Genomic DNA, 15,472 nt, shown 5'->3' with positions numbered 1-15,472 from the left:
TGTTCGTCTCTGCCTTCTAGGCACTGGGATTAAAGGTGTGTGCTACCACACCTTGAAGTCACAGAGGTTTACTTTAAGAATTTTAACTTTTAGTCTGCATATATTTTTAACACACTTTAAACCATTCAGAAATTTTCTCTGTCTTTGAATCTCTCTTTACTGTATATCTCTCTTTTTCTGACCACATGAGTCTTTAATTTACCACGCAATCTCAGTAGGACTAAAGGTGTGGCTTTGCCAGCTAGATCCAGTCCATTTCTTAGCTTTCCAGCACCTTTCCAGCCTCATGGAGGATATACAGGCTGCAGCCATGTTTATAGCCACACCTCTATGGCGTTTCAAGGTCCCTGCCAGCCAGCAAGCTACAACAGACAACATTCAAATCCTCTCTCGGTAGCTGGCCCTCCTGCCTCAAACAGTCAGAGTTTGCCCTGGCAGGATGGCCCAGAAAACCGGCATTTTTAAATGGCGCAGTTTTTTTCCTGCTACGGCTGAAAACCGAAAAGCATGCGTTCAGCTTTTCATCAACACCGTTTAAGTGTTTCGTGGCAGGACCTCTTAATGAGCTGCAGGCTTTGCAGCTGAAGCGGAGTCAGGAAGCCTCTCTTAGATGAGGTGCTTGCTTGCCTCTAGCAAGCAAAGTAGACCAGAGAAATTGTCACAATCAAGTAAACATGCTTTACTCTTTCCCAAGCTTTCTCAGGCTTTCAGTGGGTTCAGTTAGCCACACATCTGGGCGCCATTTGTAGTAATAAGGAGCGGCGGGGCTGCGTCCCCAACACCCCAGCCGCCTGCTCGGCTAGCTTATGCCCTGAAATAATTACACAGACACTGTATTCATTTAAACACCGCTTGGCTCATTTCTACCTAGCCTCTTCTATGCTAACTCTCACACCTAGACTAGCCCATTTCTTATCATCTGTATAGCACCGGTCTTACCTGGAAGATTCTAGCCTAAGTCCATCCTGGGTCGGAGCTTCATAGCGTGCATCTTCCCTGGAGCAGGGAGCATGGCGTCTCTCCGGAGAGGAGAGCTGTCGAGTCTGACCTCACTTCCTCTTCCTCCCAGCATTCTGTTCTGTCTACTCCTCCCACCTATCTTCTAACCAATGAGATGGGCCAAGGCAGTTCCTTTATTAGCCAATGACCTTCCTCCATCATTGGAGAGATCATGTATAAAAGGAACACATATAAACATAAGAAAACAATACAGCGGAAGCCAAGAGTCAAAATCAATTCAAATGGAGAGAAATTCAAAGTAATTATACTAAAATCAGGAACAAGAAAAGGCTGTTCACTCTCACTATATCTATTCAACATAGTACTTGAAGTTCTAGCAGGAGCAATAAAACAACAAATGGAGATTAAACGAATACAGATTTGTAACACCCGATTTTGTTACACCCTCGGTACAGTTTGTGCGCCATACACTAGTCGGGCAAGAGCCTGGAGATTGAAAGAACACACAGACCAGGGTCATTCGAAAGCAGACCAGCTGAATGCCAGTTTATTAAGAATTGGGGGAGTCCTTATCTACCTAACCGCTGCACAAGGATCTCCCCCCAGGCAGGTGGGGAATTACCATATTAACAATGGAGACAATTGTAGGGTTAAGACAGCCCCCTTTAGAGGGCGCGGTTTGCCTCGGGCGAATGCCTGTCAATAAATGGGTGCGCGGAGAGGTGGCTCGCTCTCTTTTCCTCCCTACCTGTACTACACTGGAACTTTGGTTCTGTAAGTTTATCATTAAAGTGGTAAATATTCTTTGATATCTGCATTGCATTTATTTTGCGCGGGTACAATTGGCGCCTGCCCCGTGGGGCTTTGCCGAGAACCGGCCCCAAATCGGAGTCTCTTGCACCCCGGACCGCTGCGGCGGTCTCTCTGGGCTCGCGCGGAAGAAGTTGAGATTCTGAGCAGTCTCTCTGGGCGCGCGCTGAAACAGCTGAGATTCTGAGCGACTCGATTTTCCCTGCTGCTTGCTAGAGTATCAAGCAGCGGGTTTGAAATCGACAGAGCCTTCTTAACAGTGCCTAAGTCTCTGTTCCAAGCGGCCCCGGCCAGAGCCACCTTTTTCCCGTGCCCTCTCACGCCGGCGTGCGCGCTGCCTGACCGGGCTGTCTGTTCCCCTCCCACCGCCACCAGCACTCGGGTCACGTGACAGCGGCCTGAGAGCCCCGGCACAAAAAAAATGCATCCCTTTGATTTGTTTACTTTGCTGGCTTTTCTTTACTTATCAGCCTGGTGTCTGTTTCAATTGTGTTTTTGAGTCATTTTATTTCAGATTTAGGACACGTGGATTCAACTGGACTCTTTCGCCACCACTGGCAGGAACCAGTTATTGCAGGTAAGAGAACTTTTTCTTTTATAAATAATGTCTGAAAACGTGACGACATCTGATTTCAACAGTTTTTTTGAGTGCACCATTTGGGAGATCTTACAAGAGGTGTCTACCACACCACATATATGGATATTCCTGGGATTCTTAATTTTCCTTAGCACTATTTGGTTTGATAATAGGAAAATGATCAAATCTCTTAAGGCAGAGGTTGAACGTTTGAAAACTATTGAGAGCGACAACAATCTTCTCAAGAATCAGTTTGAAGTTCTCCAGGAAGAAAACAAATCTTTGTTTAACATGACTCGGTTAACTGAGCAAAATCTAGAAAAGGTACAGGCTGATGTTAAGGAGAAATTCATTACTATGGAAGAAGGAACAGCTGAATTAGATCGTAAGTTCCAGCAGTCCCTTTCTGTAGGAACTGAAACATTAACTGAGAGAATCAAAACTGCTGAATGTGACAATCGAATTTTGTCTAAAGCTTATGACAGATTGGCGGAAAGATTGTCAATACAAGAAGGCACGGTTTATGCCATAAAAATTATGTCCAAAGATGACAAGTTATCTCTACTGGACAAATTTCATACTTTAGAATCCTCAATGAAGGCTTTAAACATAATTCTGGGCAGGAGATTCAGACATTACAAAAAGCAATCGTGAATAGAATTGAAAAGATTGAGGAATTTCTAAATTCTGATGAAGAAGAGCAAAGGGTAGAAAGGCAAATTTTAACTACATCTGTGGATAAATCCCTCCGGGACAATTTTCACAAAGCTCTACCTACAGCCCTACATGCCTTTCCTGTAATAACAACAGAAAAGGTGATTGGTTCCAGAAACCCTAGGGTCATCAAGGAAGATACATGGGAGCCTGTCCGTATGAATGATCTCAAAGAAATTAAACAGGCCTTCATGTCTTTTGGGATGCACTCCTATTTTGTTAAAGAGATACTAAAATCTTGGGCCACAACAAGCAGAGCAACCCCCTTGGACTGGCTCCAGCTGAGCTCCGTGGTCCTTGAGAGTGGACCACAATTAAAATGGAAATGCTTATTCAGGCAAGAGGCTAGACTTTTAGAACAGCAGGAAAAGGCGAAGGGAATTGACGTTTCCCTAGATAAAATTCTAGGTGAAGGGCTCTTTTACGACCCTCAGGAACAAGCTAATTTGGATGAAAACATACTCTCCATGTGTACTACAGCAGCCTTAAGGGCTTGGGACAGAGTACAAGACCCAGGGCAGAAAATGGAATCATTTGTCAGAGTTAAACAGGGTCAGAGAGAACCCTTTAGTGACTTTTTACAAAGATGAACTAAGGCTGTACAAATAGGGATACCTGACCCAGAAGCAAGACGTATAATAATTGAGTCTTTGGCTTACGAAAATGCTAATATGGAATGCAAAAGGATCTTGAGGCCTTTAATGTTCAGATCAGCGTCCTTGGAAGAATGGGTCTTGCATACACTAGATGTTGACACATTTGACTATGGCACTGAAGCATGGGTAGAAGAAGCAATTTCCAATGGTAAAAGGAGACACCAGAATACCAAATGTTTTAATTGTGGCAAAATGGGTCATATGAAAAGGAATTGTAAACAATGGGTTTTCAGAAATAATAATAATGCATCTTCTAGAAATAACAGGAATAGAAGGACTCAGCCTTCAGGTTTATGTAGAAGATGTGGAAAAGGCAGACACTGGATGAATGAATGCAGGTCTACAAGAGATAGACAAGGCAACCTGATACAGACGGGAAACGTGAGAGGGGGGGCCTCTCAGGCCCCCATGGCAAACATGGTTCAGTCATTTCCAGTTTCTGCAGAGAACATGCCTCGTCAGGAAAATTAGAAAGCCACATGCGTACTGTTACAAGCAATAGTAATAAGACAGATGAGTTACGTGTGTTTTGGCAAACTTCTATAAATGATCAAAGACCTAAGCTGAGAGTGTGTGTAAATGGCATTTTTATTACTGGCCTACTGGACACAGGTGCTGATGTAAGTATCATTACCCCAGAATCTTGGCATCCATATTGGCCTCTTCAGAATGTAAATGTTCAGCTCCTGGGAATTGGAACCCTATCTCGAGTATGGCAGAGCACGAGATGGGTTGAATGTATAGGGCCTGAGGGACAAACAGGAAAATTAAGGCCTTATGTAGCCAATATTGCAATGAATTTATGGGGTCGTGACCTATTACAACAATGGAATACTCAAATTAACATTCCTGCTACTTCTAGAGCCCATATTTCTGAAAATAATATTAAAAGTTATTACAAATGGACAAAACCGGCCATTCGGGCTGTACAAGAACAAGCAATTTATGTCCCTTCAGAAATACCAACAGCCTTGCCTCTAAAATGGTTGACTGAGAAACCAATATGGACAAAGCAATGGCCTTTAGCTGAGGAAAAGTTACAGGCTTTAGAACAGCTGGTACAAGAGCAACTAGATGCTGGACATATAGAAGAATCTACCAGCCCTTGGAATTCTCCTGTATTTGTGGTTAAGAAAAAATCAGGTAAATGGAGAATGGTGACAGATCTCAGGGCCATCAACAAGGTTATTCAACCTCTGCAATCTGGAATTCCGTTGCCCTCTTTATTACCAAAAGGATGGCCTCTCATAGTTATTGATTTAAAGGATTGTTTTTTCACTATACCTTTGCAAAAAGAAGATAGAGAAAAATTTGCCTTCACAGTGCCTACTTATAACAATTCTCAACCTTCGAGGAGGTACCACTGGACCATCCTCCCCCAGGGTATGTTAAATAGCCCCTCCCTGTGCCAATATTTTGTGAACCAACCATTGCAAATAATATGCAAGAAATTTCCCAAATCTATAGTATACCATTACATGGACAACATTTTGTTATCTGATTCAAACATAGATACCTTGAACAGACTGTTTGAAGAAATACAGATACTGTTACCTTAATGAGGATTGCAAATTGCTCCTGAAAAGATTCAGAAGGGAAATTCTGTTAATTATTTAGGTTATAGAATAAGTTTGCAAAAAATTAAGACACAAAAAGCACAAATTAGGAGAGATCTCCTACGGACTCTTAATGACTTTCAAAGACTGTTAGGGGACATTTCCAGTTTACGACCAACTATTGGGATAACACCTGATCTAATAATTCATTTGAACAAGACCTTGGATGGTGATAAAGATTTAAACAGTCCCAGAGAATTAACAGCTGAAGCAGAAAAGGAACTGACAATGATTGAGGAGAAATTACAACAGGCACATGTGGACAGAGTGAATCCAGAGCTCGATTGTATTCTCGTCATATTACCATCGAAAATTTCTCCTACAGGAATTTTAATGCAGAGAGATGATATTATCTTGGAATGGATCTTTTTACCACATAAACCAAGTAAGAAACTGAAAACTTATGTGGAAAAAGTCTCTGAGTTAAGTATAAAAGGCAAGCTGAGACATCGTTAACTAGCAGGCATAGACCCAGCAGAAATTATAGTGCCTTTCACTGCTGATGAACTAAAGAAATTATGGGAAGATAATGAACCATGGCAAAGAGCTTGTGCTAATTTTTTGGGAGACATTAGTAACAACTATCCAAAAAGCAAGGGGCTCAACTTCATAAAGAGAACTTCTTGGATCCTTCCTCGAATAGTCCGTGATGCTCCAATAACTGGAGCCCGTACATTCTATACTGATGCCAATAAATCAGGGAAGGCAGGTTACAAATCAGAAGACTTGGGTAAGGTGGAACAAAGTCCTTATGATTCTGTCCAGAAGGCAGAATTATATGCCATTCTTATGGTACTAAGAGATTTTAAAGAACCTATTAATATAGTTACTGATTCACAATATGCAGAAAGAGTTATTTTACATATTGAAACTGCTGAATTTATACCTGATGATACAGAACTAACCTCATTGTTTCTCCAGGTTCAAGATTTGATCAGGAACAGGCTTTGCCCTATGTACATAACACACATCCAATCCCATACGGGTCTGCCAGGTCCTCTAGCACAAGGTAATGCAGAAATTGATCAATTATTGATTGGTAGTGTGCTACGAGTCTCTGAATTTCATAAAAAACATCATGTTAATAGCAAAGGTTTGAAGAAAGAGTTTTCTATTACATGGCAACAAGCTAAGGAGATTGTGAAGAAATGCCCTACCTGCTCTTTCTATAACCAAATGCCACTGCCAGCAGGAGCTAATCCAAAGGGCACCCATAGAAATGAAATCTGGCAGATGGATGTGTTCCACTTTGCAGAATTTGGCAAATTGAAGTATGTTCATCACACCATCGACACTTATTCAGGCTTTCAGTGGGCAACTGCTTTGAGTTCAGAAAAAGCTGATTCAGTAATCACTCATTTATTAGAAGTCATGGCTATCATGGGTATACCTACACAAATAAAGACAGATAATGGTCCTGCTTATGCCTCTAGGAAAATGAAACGGTTTTTTGATCATTACAATATCAAGCATGTTACAGGTATACCATACAATCCTACAGGTCAAGCAGTCATAGAAATATCAAATCGAACTATAAAGGATATGTTGAACAAACAGAAAGGGGTGGAAAACACCCCCAGAAATAGGTTACATAATGCTTTGTTAACCTTGAATTTTCTCAACGCTAATGAGAAGGGAACGACGGCTGCAGAAAGACATTGGATAATGGAAAAGTCTGCTGAACTAAATCAACCAGTTTATTTCAAGGATGTACTGACCTCACAATGGAAGCCAGGAGATGTGCTGTGTTGGGGAAGGGGTTTTGCTCTTATCTCCACAGGTGAGGAAAAATTATGGATACCATCAAAATTAATAAAGGTTCGGTGTAAGGAAGAGAAGTCACTTGGAAAAGATAAATAACAATTCATTCACAAGGATGACCGACATTCAGATGGTAAGGATTACTGATAGGATGGGGGCAGGGTTCTTTTCTTATCTCCACAGGAAAATACTCATCTCCAAAGAATTTGAGGGACCCTGAATATTTAATTACTGATGGATGGAAAATAGTTACTACCCACTAAATATCAACAATAAAATTCTATACATATTGTAAGTATTGATTATATATATATATATGTATGTATTTATATGTTTTATTGAACACTTCTTTATAAATGTGTAGAGCTGGTTTTGGAGTTGGACTATGGCTCAGTCCTTCTTCAATTCCAAGCCTGTTGATAAGAGATATTTCAAAGTTTCTGTCTCAGGTCAGGAGTCATGAAATGGGACAGAATAAGAATAATTTTATACTTGATAAACTTTCTTTGCCTTCCCTCACATCTGTGTCTTTCTTTATATGTCAGTACATGTCCTTGTTGTTAATGTTTAAATTTCCCATAACAAGCAACATATTTTCCTACAGTAATCTTTGAAGTTTCCAGGATGAAGATGGGGCCCCACAACATCAACTCAATCTGGCTTTTATGACGTCATGAATTTTTTTTAAGCACTAATTTTAGACCTGGTTTTTGGTACCAACTGCAAGAGACAATTTCATATGATGCACATTTTTGACAACGCTCTGGCCGGACCTTCTCAAAACACACAGAGACTAGTTATAATTTTCTTAAGTCAAAGGTTAATTTGGGAATTTTACCATCGTTTGCTTTCACAGAGGCCCCTAAGAAGAAGGTCACCCCCATGTCAGTTAGAAGCAACCTAAGAGGATGACATCCCCTCTCCCAACAGAGTTTGCCCACAGGGTTAGGGACATCTTTTAGTGGTTGGTTTAGGGTTGAGGGGATGGGGAGATATTGTATGGATTTAGGGGTATATTCTTAAAAAAAAGAGGGGGATTAACTGGGTTGATGGGATGATTGGTATTTGTGACTTACTGTTTTTAGAAAATTATGTTGGTACTGTTTCTTGTATATTGATATATTGAATATTGAATGTGAGTGTTCCTTCCTCTGTTTTGGTACAAGAGTATGCTTATATTGTATGGATACATCTATCATATCACAATGTACATTTCTACCTCTAGTACTATTTATGTAATAACATTGTTTACATTTGATAAGTAATGACATTGTTTACTGGTGAAGATCATTGTCTTCATACATTGCACAATTGTTTATTCTCTTAGTTTTCAAATTAGATAGGTATTGAGAATTATATGTTTGTCATATTATTTTTAGGTTAATCAGGTCTTTTAGATACATAGAGATTATTTTCAGTATAGATAGTATAATCTTCAGCCTCTTTAAAGAGCTGTAGAAAATGGCCTTTAATCTAACCTAGAATTCTGTGCCATCGAGACACAATTTACTCCTGGCAACACCACTCTACTCCCGAGAGAACGTTGAGCACCAAAGACACTCCACTGGGAGCTTGTCTTCTTGGCAGAACTGGCCTTTTGGTTAAGAAAAACCCATACCTCAACTACTGACTAAGATATAAAACAGGATTATCTTATCTTGCCAAGACAGGGTAGGATAATCCTAAGAAAGTTCCTTGCATTTGAGAATGGTATGTCAGTTATGTTAGGCCTTAGCCAAAGTTGGTTGACTCAACATTGCAAACGAGATTTTGGGTGATTGCCCAGGCAGTCAGTTGTCTCTGTCATTTGTTGCACATTTTGGATATCTCTCATTTGTTAAGTAATATTTATTCCCTTCTCAGATTTTTGATGGAGTTGAAGATTATTTAATTGTAGTTACTCTCTAGCAAAACTTTTGTTTTCAATATTGTTTGTTATATTTATCATTTGTTATTATTGTTTATAGCTATATTTGGTTTAGTTGTGTCTTATTTAGACAAAAGGGGGAGATGTAGGGTTAAGACAGCCCCCTTTAGAGGGCGGGGTTTGCCTCGGGCGAATGCCTGTCAATAAATGGGTGCGCGGAGAGGCGGCTTGCTCTCTTTTCCTCCCTACCTGTACTACGCTGGAACTTTGGTTCTGTAAGTTTATCATTAAAGTGGTAAATATTCTTTGATATCTGCATTGCATTTATTTTGCGCGGGTACAGACAATGCTCTGCAGCTAATCACCAGGTGGGGCAGGGAGAGCACAGAAACACACAGGAAGCTTAGTTAGCTGACCATAAACTGTCCCTGCAAATGCACCCCAGGAATAAGGGTAGACCAGGGCCCTAAAGGTCCCCTTTTTATATAAATTATGACTAGGCCTGTCTTGGGTGGCATTGGACATCAGGCAATACCTCTTACCCGTCATAGGAAAGCATCCAGGTCAAAACACATTTCCTGTCTTAGGTTGGGGCAGCCCCCCAAAAGCCTTTCCCGTCATTGGCTCACTAGTCAACCATCACTGAGTTCAGCCAGATTTGTGCTGAAATATTCTCTGGGGCAATAGCTAAGAGGACTTTCCACGTGGCAACATTGACCTGAGCTTGCCTTTGGCTCTGGCGTGACGCTCCAGCACATATAAGCATCCCTTAAGGAGACCGTGCTTGCTCAATCCTTAATAATTTTGCCCAAATTAGAGTCCTTTAAGTAAGGTCTCAGTGCTGGTGAAAGGAAGCCTGGTATAGCTAATTAGAATAATTTTAAGAGCCAATTTGTAAATTGTACACCTCAGGGTCCATGAATAACAGCAATAAGCCTATTACTGTAACATCTAGCAGTGGTCTTTAACCACAACCAAGATCAAAATCAACTGCAATATTCATTTGTAAATTTAGCTCAATTAGAATGGCCAAGGCATTTGCAACCTGCCCTGAGAACGTATCATTTATGCTAGCAGGAAGCAACTGACTGACTAATGAAAAATCCAGCAGCTCTAGCTGCTGTGGCAGCAACAGCTATGGCTGCCAATATCATGGGATGGGTAGATGGGTAGAGGAACAATCCTTGGCACTCAGACCACCATAGCCAGCTCCTCAGAAATCCCACAACTCTTCAGTTGACAAGCCAGAATCTCCTTGATCTCTTGGCTTAGTCCTGTCTTCAGGCTTCTGGACAGGAAAATCCACAGCACGCACCAGCCACTCAGGTACCCATATTGGATTGTCAGCATCCTGTGGGAAAACACAAACAGCCCCTCTTCCCCACACCAGTACAGGATCTGGACCATACCAGGTGCTGTCTGATAGATTCATCCATTTGACATGAGGCATCCCGGAAGAATCTGGTCTCCAAAGCCGTTCAGCAGCGGTATGAGATTGAGCATCAACAGTCAAAAAATTTAAAATGTATAAAATAAAAGATAAATGATCGCTGGGGTTGGAACCATATTCCCCCTTTTTAGTTTTATGCAAATAGGCTTTGAGCGTACGATGCGCTCGTTCCACTATAGCTTGTCCTTGAGGATTATAAGGTATTTTCGTTTTGTGAGAAAAACAAAACTCAGAACAAAATTTAGCAAAGCCAGTGCTAGTATAGGCTAGTCCTGTAGGGATAGCTCAACCCCCTTAGGGGGCGTGTTCCCCTCGAGCTAATGTTTACATATAAATCTGGCGAGTGTGAGCCAGCTGCTGCATTTGCTTTCCTGTTCTCCACGGGACCCTGTGGTTCTGTAAGTCTATCTCCCCATTAAAGCTGTATATATTATTACAATCTGTCTGCATTCATTTTTGCCCATACATGTGGCCCCCAACGTCTAGCTTTTTTGCCCTGCCCTGAGCGGCTTGGGGATGTAGGCTTGAATTTTAATTTGAGAGAGCTACACATCCCAATCTCGTAGCCTTCTGACTGGGTCCTAAAAACACAGCACACTCCCAGATGCCCTTTGTTAGTTCGTGACTTGGGCCCCAGAGCCGAGTCCATTCCACCCCGCCCGCCGGACCTACTCGCTGGAGCACTTTAACCCCTCCCTTCCTGCCTTGGCTAAGTTTGCAGCGGAACACTGCTGCCTGAATTAGCAGAAGCTCAGGTGCCTGTGGTTTTGCAGCATCCGCGACCACTCTAACTTCTCAGGCGGAACAATCCACATCTAATTCAAGGCTGAATCTGGCCTTGGCTCTGCCAGGCTTCCTGGCGCTCCCCCCAATTGCTATTTATCAGACTGGTGTCTGCTCTAATTCACACAGCACACAGTCTACTTAACTTTCAGTTTTGAGTTAATTGTTTCAGACGGGCTCTGACTTAGGCCACGTGGACTCAGGTGCATTTCTTTCGCCACCACCGGCAGGGAAACGTCATTACAGGTAAATAATTTTTTTTATAAATAAAAGTAAATACTGATTTGATTGAAAATGTCTGAAAACATCACCATTCAAGACTTTAACAGCCTTTTTGATTGTACCATGTGGGAGATTTTACAAGAGGTGTCTGTCACCCCACATCTATGGATCTTTCTGGGATTCATAGTTTTCCTTGGTACTATATGGTTTGATAATAGAAATATGATAAAGTCTTTACGGGACGTATCCAGGACTCTTAAGGCAGAGGTTGAATGCTTAAAAACAATTGAGAATGACAACAATATTCTCAAGAATCAGTTTGAAGTTCTCCAGAAAAAGAACAGATCTTTATTTAACATGACTTGATCAACTGAGCAAAATTTAGAAAAGGTACAGGCTGATGTTAAGGAGAAATTCATTACTATGGAAGAGGGAACAGCTGATTTGGATCATAAGCTTCAGTCCCTTTCTGTAGGCACTGAAACATTAATGGCTGATATTAAGGAGAAATTCATTACTATGGAAGAGGGAACAGCTGATTTGGATCGTAAGCTTCAGTCCCTTTCTGTAGGAAATGAAACATTAACTGAGAGAATCAAAACTGCTGAATGTGACAATCAGATTTTGTCTAAAGCTTATGACAGATTGACGGAAAGATTGTCAATACAAGAAGGCACGGTTTATGCCATAAAAATTATGTCCAAAGATGAGATGTTATCTCTAACGGACAAACTTCATACTTCAGAATCCTCAATGAAGGCTTTGGAACATAATTGTGGACAGGAGAATCAGACATTGCAGAAGGCAATGGTGAATAGAATTGAAAAGATTGGTTTCTCAGTCAACCATTTTAGAGGCAAGGCTGTTGGTATCTCCGAAGGGACATCAATTGCTTGTTCTTGTACAGCCCGAATGGCCGGATTTCTCCATTTGTAATATCTTTTAGTATTATTCTCAGAAATATAGGCTCTAGAAGTAGCAGGAATGTTAATTTGAGTATTCCATTGTTGTAATAGGTCACGACCCCATAAATTCATTGTGCTATTGGCTACATATGGCCTTAATTTTCCTATTTGTCCCTCTAGCCCTATACATTCAACCCATCTCGTGCTCTGCCTTACTCAAGATAGGGTTCCAATTCCCAGGAGATGAACATTTACATTCTGAAGAGGCCAATATGGATGCCAAGATTCTGGGGTAATGATACTTACATCAGCACCTGTGTCCAGCAGGCCAGTAATAAAAATTCCATTTACACACACTCTCAGTTTAGGTCTTTGATCATTTATAGAAGTTTGCCAAAACACATGTAACTTATCTTTCTGATCATTATTGCTTGTAACAGTAGGCATGGGACTTCCTAATTGTCCTGACGAGGGACATTCTCTGCAGTAACTGGAAATGACTGAACCATGTTTGCCATGGGGGCCTGTGAGGCCCCCCCTCTCACGTTTCCCTTCTGTATCAGGTTCCCTTGTCTATCTCTTGTAGACCTGCATTCATTCGTCCAATATCTGCCTTTTCCACATCTTCTACATAAACCTGAAGGCTGAGTCCTCCTATTCCTGTAATTTCTAGAAGATGCATTATTATTATTATTTTTGAAAGATAAATTATTATTAATATTATTTCTGAAAATCCGTTGTCTACAATTCCTTTTCATATGACCCATTTTGCCACACTTAAACCATTTGGTATTCTGGTGTCTCCTTTTACCATTGGAAATTGCTTCTTCTACCCATGCTTCAGTGCCATAATCAAATGTATCAACATTGAGTGTATGCAAGACCCATTCTTTCAAGGGTGCTGATCTGAGCTTTAAAGGGGCCAAAATCCTTTTGCATTCCACATTTGCATTTTCATAAGCCAAAGACTCACTCATTATACTTCTTGCTTCTGGATCAGATATCCCTATTTGTACAGCCTTAGTTTATCTTTGTAAAAAGTCACTAAAGGGTTCTCTCTGACCCTGTTTAACTCTGACAAATGATTCCATTCTCTGCCCTGGGTCTTGTACCCTGTCCCAAGCCCTTAAGGCTGCTGTAGTATACATGGAGAGTGTGTTTTCATTCAAATTAGCTTTTTTCCTGAGGGTTGGAAAAGAGCCCTTCACCTAGAATTTTATCTAGGGAAATGCCAATTCCCTTCGCTTTTTCCTGCTGTTCTAAGTGTCTAGCCTCTTGCCTGAATAAGCTTTCCATTTCAATTGTGGTCCACTCTCAAGTACCGCAGAGCTCAGCTGGAGCCAGTCCGAGGGGGTTGCTCTGCTTGTTGTGGCCCAAGTTCTTATCATCTCTTTAACAAAAGGGGCTTGCATCCCCAAAGTCATGACAGCCTGTTTTATTTTTTTGAGATCATTCATATGGACAGGCTCTCATGTATCCTCCTTGATGACCCTAGGGTTTTTGGAACCAATCACCTTCTCTGTTGTTTTTATTGGAAAGGCAGGTAGAGCTTTGTGGAAATTTTCCCGGAGAGATTTACCCACAGATGGAGTTAAAATTTGCCTTTCTACCCTTTGCTCTTCTTCATCAGAATTTAGAAATTCCTCAATCTTTTCAATTCTATTCACCATTGCCTTCTGCAATGTCTGAATCTTCTGTCCAGAATTATGTTCCAAAGCCTTCATTGAGGATTCTAAAGAATGAAATTTGTCCATTAGAGATAACATCTCATCTTTGGACATAATTTTTATGGCATAAACCATGCCTTCTTGTATTGACAATCTTTCTGTCAACCTGTCATAAGCTTTAGACAAAATCAGATTGTCACATTCAGCAGTTTTGATTCTCTCAGTTAATGTTTCAGTTCCTACAGAAAGGGACTGAAGCTTATGATCCAAATCAGCTGTTCCCTCTTCCATAGTAATGAATTTCTTCTTAATATCAGCCACTAATATTTCAGTTCCTACAGAAACGGACTGAAGCTTATGATGCAAATCAGCTGTTCCCTCTTCCATAGTAATGAATTTCTCCTCAGCCTGGAGAACTTCAAACTGATTCTTGAGAAGATTGTTGTCATTCTCAATTGTTTTTAAGTGTTCAATCTCTGCCTTAAGATTCCTGGATTCGTCTTGTAAAGATTTTATCATATTTCTATTATCAAACAATTTGTTGCCAATGAAAACTATTAATCCCAGAAGGATCCATAGATCTGGGGTGGTAGACACCTCTTGTAAAATCTCCCACATGGTACAATTAAAAAAACTTTTAAATTCTTGAACAGTAATGTGTTCAGACATTTTATTTATAAAAGAAAAATTTTTTACCTGCAATGATCGGTTCCTGCCAGTGGTGGTCTCTGTGTTTTTGGAGCCTGTCCTAGAACTAGCTCTTGTAGTCCAGGCTGGCCTCGAACTCACAGAGATCTGCCTGCCTCTGCTTCCCAAGTGCTGGGATTAAAGGCCTGTGCTACCACCGCCTGGATGGCCTCAAACTCACAGAGACCCACCTCCCTCTGCTTCCCATGTGCTGGGATTAAAGGCATGTGCCACTACCGCCTGGCCTAGTCACTTTGTATCAGACCAAATCTGCCACTGTGGCGGCTTTTGTTGCAAAACAACAAGTACTTCAGCTTCTGCTAATTCAGGCAGTGGGGTTCCGCTGCAAACATAGCCAAGGCAGGCAGATAGGGCCTGTGTGGCCGAGTGTGTCTCGGACTCGGCACTGGGGCCCGAGTCACGAACTAGCTAGCGGGCTACCCGCTTGAGTCGGGGGCAAAATAGCCCATGTTGGATGCCAAAATGTAGTGGCATAATGAATGCAGACAGATTGTAAATATATATATATACATATATATACATATATATATATATATATATATATATATATATATATATATAGCTTTAATGTAGATATAGACTTACAGAACCACCGTTCCTGCGGAGACCAGGAAAGCAGAAGCAGTGGCTGGGAGCACGCTTGCCAAATTTATAGGCAAACATTAACCTGAGGCGAACATGGCCCCTTAGGTGCGGGACTTATCTCTACATTTGTTACTATTGTATATCGTTGTATTTTGTTTATTCTGTCTTATTTAGACAAAAGGGGGAGATGT

This window comes from Microtus pennsylvanicus, chromosome 1, assembly GCF_037038515.1.
Source record: "Microtus pennsylvanicus isolate mMicPen1 chromosome 1, mMicPen1.hap1, whole genome shotgun sequence".
Classification (NCBI taxonomy): Eukaryota; Metazoa; Chordata; class Mammalia; order Rodentia; family Cricetidae; genus Microtus; species Microtus pennsylvanicus.
Note: the sequence above shows the minus strand (reverse complement) of the source record.